At 50.1% G+C, this 14,744-nt stretch overlaps 1 protein-coding gene across 2 annotated transcripts in view; it reads right to left on the reverse strand.

Moving 5' to 3' along the window:
• Window positions 1-520: 520 nt before the first annotated feature.
• Window positions 521-14,744, reverse strand: part of LOC102992117 (growth regulating estrogen receptor binding 1) — a 105,438-nt gene continuing 91,214 nt past the window's right edge. The window contains exons 26-27 of one of the 2 annotated variants that reach the window (XR_008616531.1): window positions 1,411-1,467; window positions 521-611 (exon numbers count right to left, since the gene is read on the reverse strand). The gene's annotated coding sequence lies outside the window, so the exon portion shown is untranslated. Of the gene's footprint in view, window positions 612-1,345; window positions 1,468-14,744 lie in introns of those variants that run through there. The other variant, XR_008616532.1, reaches the window with a different exon arrangement.

Here is a 14,744-nt window from a genome sequence, read left to right on the forward strand (position 1 = left end):
GGGGGCCATGGGCTCCAGCCCCCAGGTCTGCAGAATGGGACTTGGCCACGGAGAATGGCAGCCTCAGAACACCTCATGACGGCCAGGCTGCCCGCCTACCCACAGGCGGAGCGGCTCACTTACCGGGACCTCCTGCCCTTTCTCTCCTCCGTAGAGGACGGCTCCCCTCACTCCAGGCTCGGCTGCCACTAACTGCCTGCCCTGCTCAAGATTCCCGGCCTCTGATTGGGCCCCGTCTCTGCCAATCCACTGGGAAATATCAATAGAACTTGTGGTCCTCCCAGCATCGCCGGGGCCAGGCCTTCCTCAGCAGCCTTCTTCATTCATTTAACTGGAGCCTCTGGATTCATCCGAGGAAGAACCTCTCACTCTGCCTGGCCCTGCACTAGGCCTCTTGGTCCACACTCTGACCAGTGTCTCTCTCCACACTGAGCTCTTTGAGAGAGAGACCAAGTGTTACTTTTATTCTATATCCCCAAGGCTTAGGACAGGCCACAGTCAGGACAAATAAGTCTTCAGGCTTTATCACTTTCTCCCTGGATTATTCCAAAAGCCTTTCCTTGAGATTTTCCAAGTCTCTTCTCCACAGGAAAGGATCTCAGGCTTAAAATCTACGGGGTAGAGCAAGTTGTATGAAGTCGCTGAACTTAGGCAAGGTGAGGGCGAGATGAACATACTGTGAGAAAAGAACCAGGATGTAGGTGGACCACTGCCAGGGATGCTTCAGCAAAATATCCCCCCAAACTACAGAGGCTCAGCGAGCCAGATTCACAAGCAGAACCTGGAAGCTGGCATATGGGCACGGGGGCGGCGTGGCGCTGGCCCTCGGGCTGCTGAACGTGGGGTCTAGGGAGACCGTAAAAGAGCAGAGAGCAAAGCACTAAGTACAGCCACAGAGACAACCTGAAGGGCCCAGCTGAGGCTTGGGGACCAGGCACAGGGCAGTGACAAAAGGGACCAATGGGTGCAGGAGGAAGAGGCAGAATCTTCAGGAGGCCTTTGAGGGGTTTAGGGGCAGCTGCAAGGGCTTTTATTAAATAAACGTGACAGTCCGTTAAGGGCCAACAAGTGGCATGAACCTGATATGAACATTTTCCTGTTGGCACTAGGGAGCCATTGAATGCTTTTTAATCAGGGAGGTGACAAAATCAGATCTATGCGTGGGAGAGGTTGGCTCGCAGGGAGAAGAGGTTAGAAACTAGCCATAATGTTCTTAGCTTCAGCTGGGGCTCATCAAACCTTTAGAAAGGGCTACCGGCCAACTCTGAAAGCTTCAGTCGAATGGCAGAGTCCTGGTTTGGGGACTGCACGTATCCATGGCAATAAACCAGTTTGTCAAAGAGTATTTTCTCTCATCTTGAAATGTCAAAGTATTAATATAATTAGGGCATTCATAGCAACTCTACTCACATTAATGTTTGAAGACCATACATTTCGAATCCATCCAGGGTCTCTCATTATTGGAATCTGGAAAACAAAAACATTAGAAATTACTTAATGGAAATGTTCTGTAATTAGTGGTAGCGATTGCACAGCCTTGTGAATATACTAAAAAACACTGAACTGTACACTTGAACATGGTGAATTTTATGGTGTGTGAATTATATCTCAATACAAAGAAGGAAATGCAGTAAGAAGAAGGATTTGGTGAGGTTTTTTTGCACACACTCAGAGTGTGAGGTCCTGGTAAGACACGACACATCGTGAGGTCATAAATCTCCTCTGCCACTCCTTGACTTCTCTGTGGTCTCGTCCTTCCCAGAGCACATGGGCCTATTGAGGAAACGTCAGCAGATAAGGCAACATGCAAAAATGATGGGATTTGGAGTCCGAAGACATGCTTTCACGTGCTGCCTCTAGTGTTTCTTGGCTGTATGACTGCACAGGGCTAGTGTTCTTTGTAAAATGGGCATAACAGCCACCCTGGAATGGACGGGTGTGCTGTGAGTATTCACTGAGTCTATTCCGGTGAAAGGGCAAAGCCTCATGCACAGATGAGCTGTTAAGACTGTTGGTATGAAATGATCCAAGCAAGTAGGACCTGCGCAGTCTGCTTTTCCAACAGGGGCCCCCATTAGAGCTCCCAGCCTAAGGGATGTGATACGTCTTCATAGTCCTTAAACTACACTTAAGTTATACTCAGAAACACACATGTTCTGGGACTTCCCTGGTGGCGCAGTGGTTAAGACTCTGTGCTTCCAATGCACGGGGCCCGGGTTTGATCCCTGGTCAGGGAACTAGATCCCACACGTGTGCTGCAACTAAGAGTTCACATGCCACAACTAAGGAGCCCACGGGCCACAACTAAGACCTGGCACTACCAAATAAATAAAGTAAAATTTAAAAAAAACCATATATGTTCTGCGTGCAACTAAAGCAGCCCAGAATCAACAACCCTTGAAGCCCCTATTACTCCTCTTGCCCTCATCCTCTTATCCCCCTTGCCCGTCTCCCTACCTGCCATTCATCTACGGCATTTAGCTTTTCCAGCCCATATTGTTGATTGGCAGATAATTAATGGTGTTGCTTTACCTGATGATTCATTTAGTTTCTCGCAGGGGCCAAGTGCTATGCTAGGTAGTGGGAACACAGAGATGAGTAAAATAGAAATCCTGTCCTTGAGTCACTCATGATCTAGTGGGGGGCAGGCAGGAAGACATGTAGAAAAAGTTTTTCATGGCCAGGACCACCATCAAGACATGCCCAGGGTCGGGTGGGAGCCCGGGAGGGAGGCAATAGTTTGCTTGCGGGAAATATAAGGAAGGTTCTGCGCCATCCACAGAAGGTGACATCTGAGCTGCTCCTGAAGGATAATTGGGGCTCTCGGAGGAGAGAGGAGGAGAAATTCCATTCCAAGCAGAGAAGAGGGTGTGTTCAAAGAAACAAAGTCACCACATATGTTTGGGGAACAGCAAGGAGAGCCCATGACTGGAGAATATCCCATCGTGTGCAAGTGATACGGAGCAGGCCCAGGATGGTCTGCAGTCAGGAGACATGGGTAGAGTGGGGTCATTTAAAAAAAAGTTTCTGGGCTTCCCTGGTGGTGCAGCGGTTGAGAGTCCGCCTGCCGATGCAGGGGACGCGGGTTCGTGCCCCGGTCCGGGAGGATCCCACGTGCCGCGGAGCGGCTGGGCCCGTGAGCCGTGGCCGCTGAGCCTGCGCGTCCGGAGCCTGTGCTCCGCAACGGGAGAGGCCACAACAGTGAGAGGCCCGCGTACCGCAAAAAAAAAAAAAGTTTCTTTTTTTTAACAAATGCCCTCCTTAAACAAAATCTTTTGCAGAAGCCCGTATGTAAATAGAAGGGGAATGCTGTGGTCATTTCAGGAAAGAGGCCTGGAGCCCCCAGTCCTGGTTGCAGAGCCCTGGCTTCAGAGAACACAGCTTGAGGACAAGGACTGTACACGGTGGGGAGCTGCTGAGGGGCAGGCTGGTCAGACCTGGGTTTTACAGGATCACTCTGACATCTGTGTTTTGGACGCAGAGAAGCAAATATAAAGGCTTTTTTTTCCCCTGAGCCGCGTAGCTTGTGGGACCTTAGTTCCCCGACCAGGGGTTCAACCCACAGGCCCTCGGCAGTGAAAGCGCGGAGTCCTAACCACTGGACGGCCGTGGAATTCCCTTTTTTTTTTCTTTGAAGGCTATTCTAGCAAAGCGTGGCCAGGGTGTGAAGGAAGGTGGTGACAGTGGTGGGGGGGAGAGGAAGGGGCGGCTGTGAGCACTGCCTAGTGGGAGAGGCCCCCAGGCTTAGTGATTGACTCGGATGCTCGGGTGGGTGAAGAAGAGGGAGATTTTGAGGATGACTGAAGTTTCTGGCCTGGGTGACTTGGTAGATGATGGTATCATTAAGCATCAACCAATGAGGAAAACTGAAAGGATAAATTTGGGGAGGACTTTTAGAGTATTCTGGAACATCTGTAATAAGAAGGATAGATTTTCCTCTAAGACAGAACCCGGGAAAGAAGGTAGATGTGAGTTAAGGAATTCTATTCAAGTCCAGATCCTGTTAAGGAAAGCGGGCAAGGCGATTGGTTTCTGCATCTATAAATTGCTTAATACAGTAATTATTTCAGTCCTAGTTTCAACCAATCAATGCATTTGAAACACTTCTGGAAGTCCAGTTACTACCTCCATTTTAGCTCCTCTAGAGTATTACAGCATTCTGCAAAACATCATGCCACTTGGATACAGATGTTCTGAACCACCCAACTCAAATTCCTCATGGGACACAAACATAGTCACATGCCCGCCAGCACTCGCTGGGTACAATAGTTGCACTGATTTTACACTCACGAGGTAGGCCAGGAAGGCTGTGGCAGCCGTTTAAATTCACAATGCTTGGATCTGGTCCCAATTAAAAATGAAGTTTCAAATCAAATACCAAATATATTTTTTGCTGCCATGGGAGCAATGACTCTGACCCCCCAGAAATTGGCTTTGATTTCAGAGATTAAAAATAAACACAAGAACATCAAAAATGGTGAACCCGTGTATTTCAACAGTAATTTCTCTCAAAGCTAAGAAGAAAATAATCTCATTCCACCCCACAGCTATTTGTCTGTTGTCATTCAAAATTCCAACACAAAATCTGAAGCCCAACCTTTGGTCCCTGGGCACCAAGCAGTTAGCAACCATGGGGGAAGCCAAAAATGAATTTGGGTTTGAACCCCCATTCTCCCAGTAAGAGCTGTATGGCCTTTAGCAAGGAATTTAACCTTCCTAAGCCTCAGTCTTCTCATCTGTAAAAGGAAGAGAAAAATAAAATCGTTCTGGAGCTGATGTAAGAATGAAAAGATATAATACTGTGTAAAACAACAGTGCACAAACTTTAACTGCTGATCCTGGATGATGATAACGCGGAAGTCTCAATGTCAGGAACAGGTGAGCATCTTCTGAACAGCTGGTTTGCTTCCACCTTATTTATACCATGAAATGTGTAATTGCTCAGGTCCTTCCTGAGACATTGGGGGCCAGAGCCACACTTCTGCTCTACTCCTCATAAATGAGCCAGACTCTACGGAACGCATGTTTGTGTCAGCCTCATTCTTGGCTCTATTTTCTGCCTCTACCTCTTCTTTTCTTTTATTCTTCACTTAATTTAGACATATGTAACTGCTGTGGACTGAATGCTTGTGTCCCCCCCAAATTCATATTGGAAGCCCTAATGCCCAGTGTGATGGTATGTGGAGGTGGGGCCTTTGAGAGGTAATAAGGTCATAAGGGTGGAGTCCTTGTGAAGCAATTAGTGCCTTTAAAAGAAGAGATAGGAGAGAAATGAGCTCTCTCTCTGCCGTGTAAGGATACATCACGAAGGTGGCCACCGACAAGCCAGGGGGAGGGCTCCCACCAGAACCAATCTGTACTGGCACCCACATCTTCTTTAGCCTCCAGAACCATGAGACATAAATTTCTGTTGTTTAAGCCACCCAGTCTGTGGTATTTTTGTTATAACAGCCTCAGCTGATCAAGACAGAAATTCTGTTCTCTTTTGAACCATCTTTTGTCCTCCGATAACTACAGTAATGGACAGATAGATGATAGACAGACAGATATAGAAAAATGAAAAAATGGTTGGAGAATGGACCTAGTAAATGTAGATAGAATAATAGATAGGAGACAGACACTTTCCTGTTGTCTTTTCCTTTATGCTGTGTTGATTTGCTAGCTCACTTGACTATATTAATCATTACTGGGTGTAGGGCAGTTGACATAGAACCACAAAGACTGGTCCTGGTCAGGGCCTCTGCCACTCATAAGTAGAATAATACTGAACCACTGACTCACCCTCTCTGAGCTTCCATTTCCTCTTCTAAAGAACCTACGTGACACTACCCACCTCGGGGCTGCTGTGGGAATTAAGTGAGAGATGTACTTGAAAGTGACCAGCACATGGTAGGTGCTCAATGAAGGTGAATTTGAATCTCGATGGCAGCCTGATGAAGATCAAGGTCCAGGACACAGTCTCCTGTGTTCCTCGTAGGGCCGTGCTCACTGCTACACCTTTGCCCGTGATTTGCTGGAGGTCACATATATGGGCCTAAATCCAAATTCAAATCCAGGTCTGCGTGACTCCAAAGCTCTTGCTGCCGTTTCACTGATGGAGAAACATTTGGACCACAGAATTCCCACCACACAGAAGGAGAAAGAGGGAGACTCCAGAGAGAAAGCCTTCCAGACCATCAGGCCTTAAGTCCACAGTGATAGGCCAGGCGCGTCCCAGTTTACACATTCTAAAGTTCATTTGTTCACCTGAGCTTCTTTTTAAATAAAGAGTAACATTTTCGCATAGAAAGAGTTCCATCCAAGTGAGTTCGTTTTTCCAGGGGAGGAAAGGCAGAGGAAGCCATAGCCTAGATGAACTGAAGCAATGCTGAGCTGTACAACCAGGGACCTGCTGGCGCTACGGTTTATACAGCCTACTTTTATGGGAAGATGCATCCAAACGCCAGCTGAGGATTCCAGGAGCACCTGGGAACGGCCCAGGATGCAGCGGGAGGAGCCTTGGTCTGGGGAGGAAGCAATTCAGGATTTAGTCCTGACTGTCTTACTAACTTGGAGGGGGCCTTGGACAAGGTACTTCCCTTCTCTGGGTTTCAGTTTTTCATCTGTCAGAGGACAGAATTACACTAAGTGCTCTTTATCTCCAAAATTCCATAAGCCTAAATGCACATGCCCTCCTACATCATGATTCCAATGCCAAGATCCCCCTCTTCTGCAGCCCAGCACCCTCTGTCAGTACGATTTGAAGTAAGGGACGAGGATAAGGAAGGGTCTGCTATGGTTGGAAGGAGATGGGGTGAAGAGGAGGACACTACAGGTGGGGCTGGAAGGGGACCCAGTCAGACTCTAACCTGGGTCCCCCAGGGTCCCTTAGACTAGTGTAGAAATGGAAAGAGAGTCTGTAGTCAAGAGAACTGGATCTAAGCCCTGGTTATAATACTTAATAATACTTGGTCTTGGCTAGGTCACTTCACGTCTTAGAAATTAAGTCTCTTCAACTACAAAATGAGGTTAATAGCACTTGCTCCATCTTCAAAGCTCTCGAGGGCAGGTTGAGTGCCTCTGATGTCCCGCGTCTCTGACCCATTGTCTGACCTCATGGGATTATGTCAGGCCCACCCGGGTAATCCAGGATAATCTCCCTATTTTAAAGTCAGTGATGAGTAATCTTAATTCCATCTGCAACCTTAATTCTTTTCTGCCATGTAATTAACACATTCACGGGTTCTGAGGATCAGGACATGGACATCCTAGGGGGGCACTATTCTGCTGGCACAGCCCCCTAATGGGATCGCCCACATTTCCTTTTGCCACGTTGTAGTTCGTTCTCCTTGCTGCAGCCAAGGGCATCTTTTTGAAACACAATCTGGTCGTTTTACCTCCATGAGTAAAACCACTCAAATAAATATATAAAATGTATACAATTTTTTAAACCCTTCCTTAACTTGGTGAACAAAGTTTCCACCCACCTGTCCAGTCTCATCTCCCACCTGCACCCTTTGATCTCTCTGACCCAGTCACACTGGCCTTTCACCACCTCCTATTCAATTTATTCCATCCAGCCACAGGGCCTTTGCACATGCTATTTCCGCTGCCCAAGACACATTTCAGCTGGTTAGCTGCTACGGATCCCCCAGACCACAGCCAAGTATCACCTCAGAGAAGTGGTCCCTGGCCTCCTTGACAGTGATCCCATCATGACTGCACCGTCCGATAGCACCCTCGTTGCTCTTTGCTGGCACTTAGCACAGCTGGCAAAGTTACAATTGTTTGCCTTAACTCTTCAGCTAATGACAGCTTCCTCCATCGGGGACAGTGCCTACTGTTCTCACCATTGCAACCCCGGAAGATAGTCAATAAATACTTGTTGAACGGAAGTATAAAAGTGTGATGGTCGAGGAACTTGGCCAAGGTCACACAGCTAGCAAGCGGGGGTGGGTGAGCTGGGATCTGACCCAGGTGTGACTGACCTCTAAGCCACAACATCACTCCATCTGCATTGCAGGCAACTGGTAAAGGCAGGGGACTGCGGATGGCCTGATTTTCGTACTTTTCCTAAGGGAAGATGAAGGTGGTGTTGGTCCCTGCAATTACTTGAGATGTAACTTCCAGGAGAGAGAACTCTCCCCTGAAAGGAGTGACCCCCCAGTACAGGCTCTTACCCAAGCCTCGTGTTTCATGTGCAGCCATGGGGACATTCTGATGCAGAAATAACAGGTGTGGTCTCCAACCCTGGGGGTCAGTCATCCACACCTCCCATCTCCACCGTCCCCCCCAATGAAGAGAGGCAGCACCTCCCAGCTCTGCCCGAGGGCACGGCCCTCACAGTTGCCACAGCTTCAGACCCAGAGGCAACCCCAGTGGTGTGCTTAATAGGGAAGCCTGTGTGTGTGTGTGTGTGTGTGTGTGTGTGTGTTAGATTACAGATGGCCTCAAATTCTTTGCTGCCGTTGACAGATAAAGTCTAACAGCCCCCCTTAAATCTGAGGAAGCCTAACAGAGTCGCTTGCTCAGTGATATGCAGGACAAGTGACATTCTTCAACTCCTGAGGTCATCAGAAACCTTCCAGCGTCCCCTCCGCGTTTTGCAATGCTCTTTACGGGGGATGCCGGCTGCGACGTAAGAGGTTTGACTACCCTGAGATGTCACGTCTGAGAGGCCCGGCAGGCACTTCTGGCAACAGTCCCGGCTGAGGCCGGCCTACCAGTCACCTCCACCAAGCCACCAGCCATGTGAGGGAAGCCAGCATTGTCCATCCAGACCAGCCCGTCTAGCAGTCAGGTCCACTGAGTCATCACACGAGGAGGCGAAGCATCACCAGCCAAGTCCTGCCCAAATTCTGACCCACGGTATCATGAGATGTCATGAGATAGTTGTGTAAATGCACTAATTTGTGAAGCAGTTTGCTTTGGAGGAATAAATAGCCAGAACAGAGGATGTGTGTTGGGGGGAGGGCATCTGGACTGTATTCCTCTGTTTGTTTACATGTAAAATTACATCTGTGCATCTGTGATTGTGCCTATTTTTGCAAGTGTGTCTATGTGTTTGCTTGTATGTACACAGCCTGTGCTTCTGTGTGTTTATCTGTGTGTCCTCTTATTTTCTCTGTGTCTGTGCGTGTGTATTTATGGCAAAATGATGAGGACGACTCTCCCCCATGAAATCCAATCCCAGTGCCTACGTGCCTCCTTTGCCTATTTTTAAGAAGAACCCACACAGACCATAGATGTATTCACGTGTGTGCGTGCCTGTACAAGGATAAGGTCTGATTAGAAAACAAGGACGTAGCCTCTAATTGGTGGATTCTGTTGGGGGAATTCATTCAATACAGGCAATCACTGAGCACCCACTGTTTGCCAGGCACTGTGCCAGGAGCTGGGAATCCAGAGAGAAGCAAGGCCTGGTACAATGCCCTGGGATGCCGGGAGCCTGGGGACCCAGGGAGGATCAGGCCAAGATGAGAGCCCAGAGTTCTGGGGGCAGTGACCTCGGGCTCCTGGGGCACCTGAAGCCCTGTAAGATCATCGGTCCAAGCCCATGAGTGGGCAGCTCAGAGCCAAGCCATCCCCCGCTCCACCCGACAAGCAGGGCAGCCTTCCCCAAGGATTTCTCGTGGGATGGTAGTAAGTCTTATGCAAAAACCAGTTCTGCGGTGGGGCAGGTAATTCTGGAAACATCAGATAAAACAGACAAAGATTTATTTCCTGCATAACTTCTTTCCTTACTACCTCATTGTATGCTGTCAATCTCCTAAAGGGAATATAAAGTGTAGGATTTCCTCAAACCACACAATCTTGAAATCCCTTTTCCACTGAGCAAATGGTGGTCTCTGTGTGTCTGGTAACTCATTCAGGGGACATTCTGATGCAGAAATAACAGGTGTGGTCTCCAACCCTGGGGGTCAGTCATCCGCACCTCCCATCCCCACCGTCCCCCCCAGAGAAGGTAAGGTAGTAAGTAGTTTTATGAAATTCAGGGACTTCCCTGGTGGCGCAGTGGTTAAGAATCCGTCTGCCAATGCAGGGGACACGGGTTCGAGCCCTGGTCCGGGAAGATCCCACATGCTTCAGAGCAACTAAGCCCGTGCGCCGCAACTACTGAGCCTGCGCTCTAGAGCCTGCGAGCCACAACTACTGAGCCCGTGTGCCACAACTACTGAAACCCACGCACCTAGAGCCCGTGCTCCACAACAAGAGAAGTCACTGCAATGTGAAGCCCATGCACCGCAACAGAGCAGCCCCCCCTCACCGCAACTAGAGAAAACCCACGTGCAGCAACGAAGACCCAATGCAGCCAAAAATAAATAAATAAAAGAAATAAATTTATAAAAGAAATTCAAGTCTGAGGAATTCCCTGGCAGTCCAGTGGTTAAGACTTCACCTTCCAATGAAGGGGTTGCAGGCTCCATCCCTGGTCCGGGAGCTAAGATGCCACATGCCTCGTGGCCAAAAACCAAAACATAAAACGGAAACAGTATTGTAATAAAAATTCAATAAAGACTTTAAAAAATGGTCCACATCAAAAATCTTTTAAAAAAAGAAGAAATTCAAGTCTGAATGGGGAGACTAGTGGAAGGAGATATGGGAGGGCTGGGAGGGCTGGGGGGGAGGGAGAAGGGAGGGAGGGAGGGCAGTAGAGATGAATGAAAAGAGGAGAAGATGTTTGCGCCATGGGGACAAGGGACAAGACTGAACCAGGGCCAGAGGAAGGGAGGTTGGCCCAAGCCCTCTCTGCTGCCGTCCTGACACACTCTCCATGCGGCTCTCGTCAAAGACAGAGCCCTGGGCTCTCACTAAGATCTTCTTCTTCTCTAGCCCACGCCAAGTAAGCCAAGGTTTGTCTGTCTCAAGCACCCACATTCCGTGGTGTGTTAACTACGTCTTTTTATTTTCTGTCTTTAATGCTTTAATATCTAGAGCTTTGCTGATCCTGGAGAGACTACCCCTCCCCGAGTAGCCGAAAAGAGAAATTAGTGTCATTTCTCTGCTACTGAACACCTGGTCTTGTGAGTCAAAAGAAAAAGCAGCAATATTTACTTCTTTATTTTCTTAAGCATAAAAACCTCTTATGGGGGGCTTCCCTGGTGGCGCAGTGGTTGCGCGTCCGCCCGCCGATGCAGGGGACACGGGTTCGTGCCCCGGTCCTGGAGGATCCCACATGCCGCGGAGCGGCTGGGCCCGTGAGCCGTGGCCGCTGAGCCTGCGCGTCCGGAGCCTGTGCTGCACAACGGGAGAGGCCACAACAGTGAGAGGCCCGCGTACCGCAAAAAAAAAAAAAAAAAAAAAAAAAAAAACCTCTTATGGGAATTCCCTGGTGGTCCAGCGGTTAGGACTCTGCGCTCTCACTGCCAAGGGCCCGGCTTCAATCCCTGGTCGGGGAACTAAGATCCCACAAGTCTTGCAGCAGAGTGGCCAAAAAAAAAAAAAGAAAGAAAAGAAAAAATACTCTTACAAGTGACACAGTTGAAATCCAGCTTTCCACGACTGGTTTCTCCTTCAGATCCGAGGCTTGATGCTGTTTAGGGGCCTGCCTTTCATATGCAAACCAACCAATCCAGAGCCCTTAACTCGACCACCTCTCTGATCAAATGCTCACACTCTGGGCCACTATCCACTTGTCCTAATCACCCCAGGAAGAGGGCCCAGACAACCAGGGACAGCTCCATCCCCCAGAGCCTGCTGCAATCATTCACGCCAGCCAGTCCGAAGCCTCCTGACCCTGCCTGTCCATTCCTTCCCCCCGAAACCACAATAAAGACTCTTGCCCATAGGTTCTCCTCTCTCCTTCTACCTCCTGACTGACCCTGGTGCTTCCTCATGTGGCCCTGCTGGAGTGTCTGCTTCCTGTTTCTAGGGATCTGTGAGAATTACAAACTTCTTCCTTCATGACAGTCATTTCCGTGTCCACATGTCTTACCGCACGGGAATAAAACAAACCTTGGGTACACTTAAAACACTTGGCATCCTGGAGCCACAAGCCCAGAGGTGGAACTCAGCAGAAGCAGCCATGATAACATCAAGGCATCCATATACCCAGGGAGATTATACAAAATAGTTAAGAATTTTAGTACAGCCACTGATCAAACCAAACAGACACCCAACCAACCAGAAAGGGCACATCAGCCTTGGATACAGCAATTAGTAATTCAAGTAGCTTTTTACAGGGTGACTAAAACACAGATTCTAGAATCTGACCAGCTTGAGCTCAAACCCTAGATCCATCACAAACTATCCATGTGACCTTGATCTAGTCACTTAACTCTTCTGTGCTTCAGCTTTTTCACCTGTAAAATGGGGATAAGACTATATTGTTATGATGAGGATTGAATGTGAATGAATTTAAAACACCCAGCACAGGGGCTTCTCTGGTGGCGCAGTGGTTAAGAATCCGCCTGCCAGTGTAGGGGACGTGGGTTCGAGCCCTGATCCAGGAAGATCCCACATGCCGTGGAGTTTAAAAGCCCGGCTTTTAAAAATGAGGCCCGGGCAACCAGCAGCCTGTTCTCCGTGTCTGTGCATTCGGTTTTGTTTCCTTTTAGATGAAATGAATGAAGAGGGTCAAAAGGGACAGACTTCCAGTGATAAAACCAGTCCTGAGGATGCAATGGTGACTACAGTTCACAGTGCTGTGTTGTATATTTGAAAGCTGCTGAGAGAGTACATCTTAAAAGTTCTCGTCACAAGAAAAGAAATGTTTAATTATGTATGGTGATGGCTGTTAACTAGACTTATTGTGGTCATTTCATAATATATACACGCATCAAATCATTATACTGTACACTTGAAACTAATACAATGTTACGTGTCAATTATATCTCAATTTTAAAAAATAGCTTTCCTATGCCATCTACCAATTCAGTATTTGTCTGGATTAATAAGCTCATCTTTTAAGATACAGACAGCCTGTAGAGAGAACAAACAGAGCAAAGTTTTTACCTACAGTGTCCACAGATTAAATACGCTCAGCAAATTCAGTTGCTCTGAGGAAAAGGAGTTTATGATGGAAGGGTGGGAATGGTACAGAGTAAGGGGGGAAGGCACGTTCGGGAAAAAAAAAAACCAATCGGGCCCTGATCCATCAGTTCAAAAGTGGGTGGGTTTCTATGTATAAACAACTACCAAGAAGATGAAGAAATTGCCGCCCCTGAAGACATTAGGTCCACGCAATACTGTTCTTGCATTTCTCGGAAGAGGCAGTTGAGGAGAGAGCCAGTTACAGCAGCCCGGATTCCGGCAAGGACTCTTACATAAAGAACTCGGAGAAAGCCTCCTGACTTTGCGTACATCCAGCTCCTTCTACGAAAGCATCTGGTCTCCTAAGACAGCTGCGGTGAAGCTGGCCCCCCGCCAGGCTGGAGAGTGGGCAAGGGGCAAGGGAGGCGACAGCAGGAGAATCAGGACACGACAGGACACGATGTGCCCCTACGTGGCCGGCCTCGCCCCAGAGCACCATGGGTTGAGCTGACCCAGATGACAGACACCCACATCCCCGTGGAATTGGGACCTGCGGGGAGGGCCACTGGAGGGAAAGACTGTCTGTTGCTCGGGAGAAACTGACAACGCAGTCAGCGTCAGACACAGTGACATTCTTTGGCCACCCGGCCGCCTACGCCCCAGCCGGGACTGCAGGCAAAGCCTGGCGCTTCCAGGTTGGGAAGTCACCGAAAGCTGAGGGGAGCGTGACAACCCTCCCCCTGATGGTGGCCGGTGGCCTGGGGACGTGGGGAGGAGGGGGATGGAAATGGGGAGGGACACAGGAGGGGCTTGGTCCAGGCTCTGTCTGCCAGGTGCCCACAGCCAAGAGGCTAATTAGACGGGAGTCAGGTATTCGGCCGCCAAGGCGGCCAACCAAGAGCTCCTCCATTCAGCCCGCTTGTGAGGGGGGGCCTTTCCCTGTCCCCGGGCCAAGCATCGTCACTACCAACGACAGGCAGGAAAGGAACCAGCAGGTCACCGAGGTTCGGCAAACGCAAGCTTCCCAGGGCTGGGGAGGCAGGCTGAATTCCTCAGTCTTGAGGCACAGACTCCTCGGGCTGGCCGTGCCGGGCTTTCAGGCTGAAGCAGGGAGAAACAGGGGCCAAAGCCCCGCGTGGCCCAGAGTGCCTGCAGGGGCTCCTTCCTGACCCCCGGCCCTGGCAGCGGCCACGGGCCCCCAGGAGCTGCTGCCGCTCCAGCCGGGAGGGCGGGCAGAGCTCGGGGCTGCCACAGACACAGGAGGCGGGCGAGGCTTCCGGAACGCGCAGGAGCCGGCCTTGGGGCGCACAGGGGCCTCGGGTTTGGGGACTGCCTGTGTGAAGGACGGCTTCACTTAAGGACAAAGAGGGAATGAGCCAGAGCCCCAGAGAAGTGGGTGCATCCTCCTCGGGACTCGAGCTCGGGAAACACTCGAGCTAGGACGCAGCTCTGCGCTTGGGAGCAAGCACCTTACTCTGGGCCAGAGACAGGGCGGAGGTCCCTGCTCTGAGGGCCCCGGCCCCCACCACCGACGCCTGCTAACCTGAGGACCAGGCAAGAGAGAGCACGGCGACGGGGCAGGAGCACAGCGGGAGTCACCGGGGGGTGACCGCCGAGCTCAGCTGTGAGGGTGGACGGGGGCCTCAAGGCCCAAAGGGGGAAGGAATCCCCCACCGCAGCGGGGAGAGGGGCCCAAGGGCGCCACAGCTCGGAGCAGCGGCCCCGGGTGGCCTGTGGCTTGATGCGGGGCTGGGAAGGGGCGCCCTGGGCCCAGGCTGAGCTGCTCTGCGCCC

Source organism: Physeter macrocephalus, unplaced genomic scaffold, assembly GCF_002837175.3.
Source record: "Physeter macrocephalus isolate SW-GA unplaced genomic scaffold, ASM283717v5 random_75, whole genome shotgun sequence".
Taxonomy (NCBI): Eukaryota; Metazoa; Chordata; class Mammalia; order Artiodactyla; family Physeteridae; genus Physeter; species Physeter macrocephalus.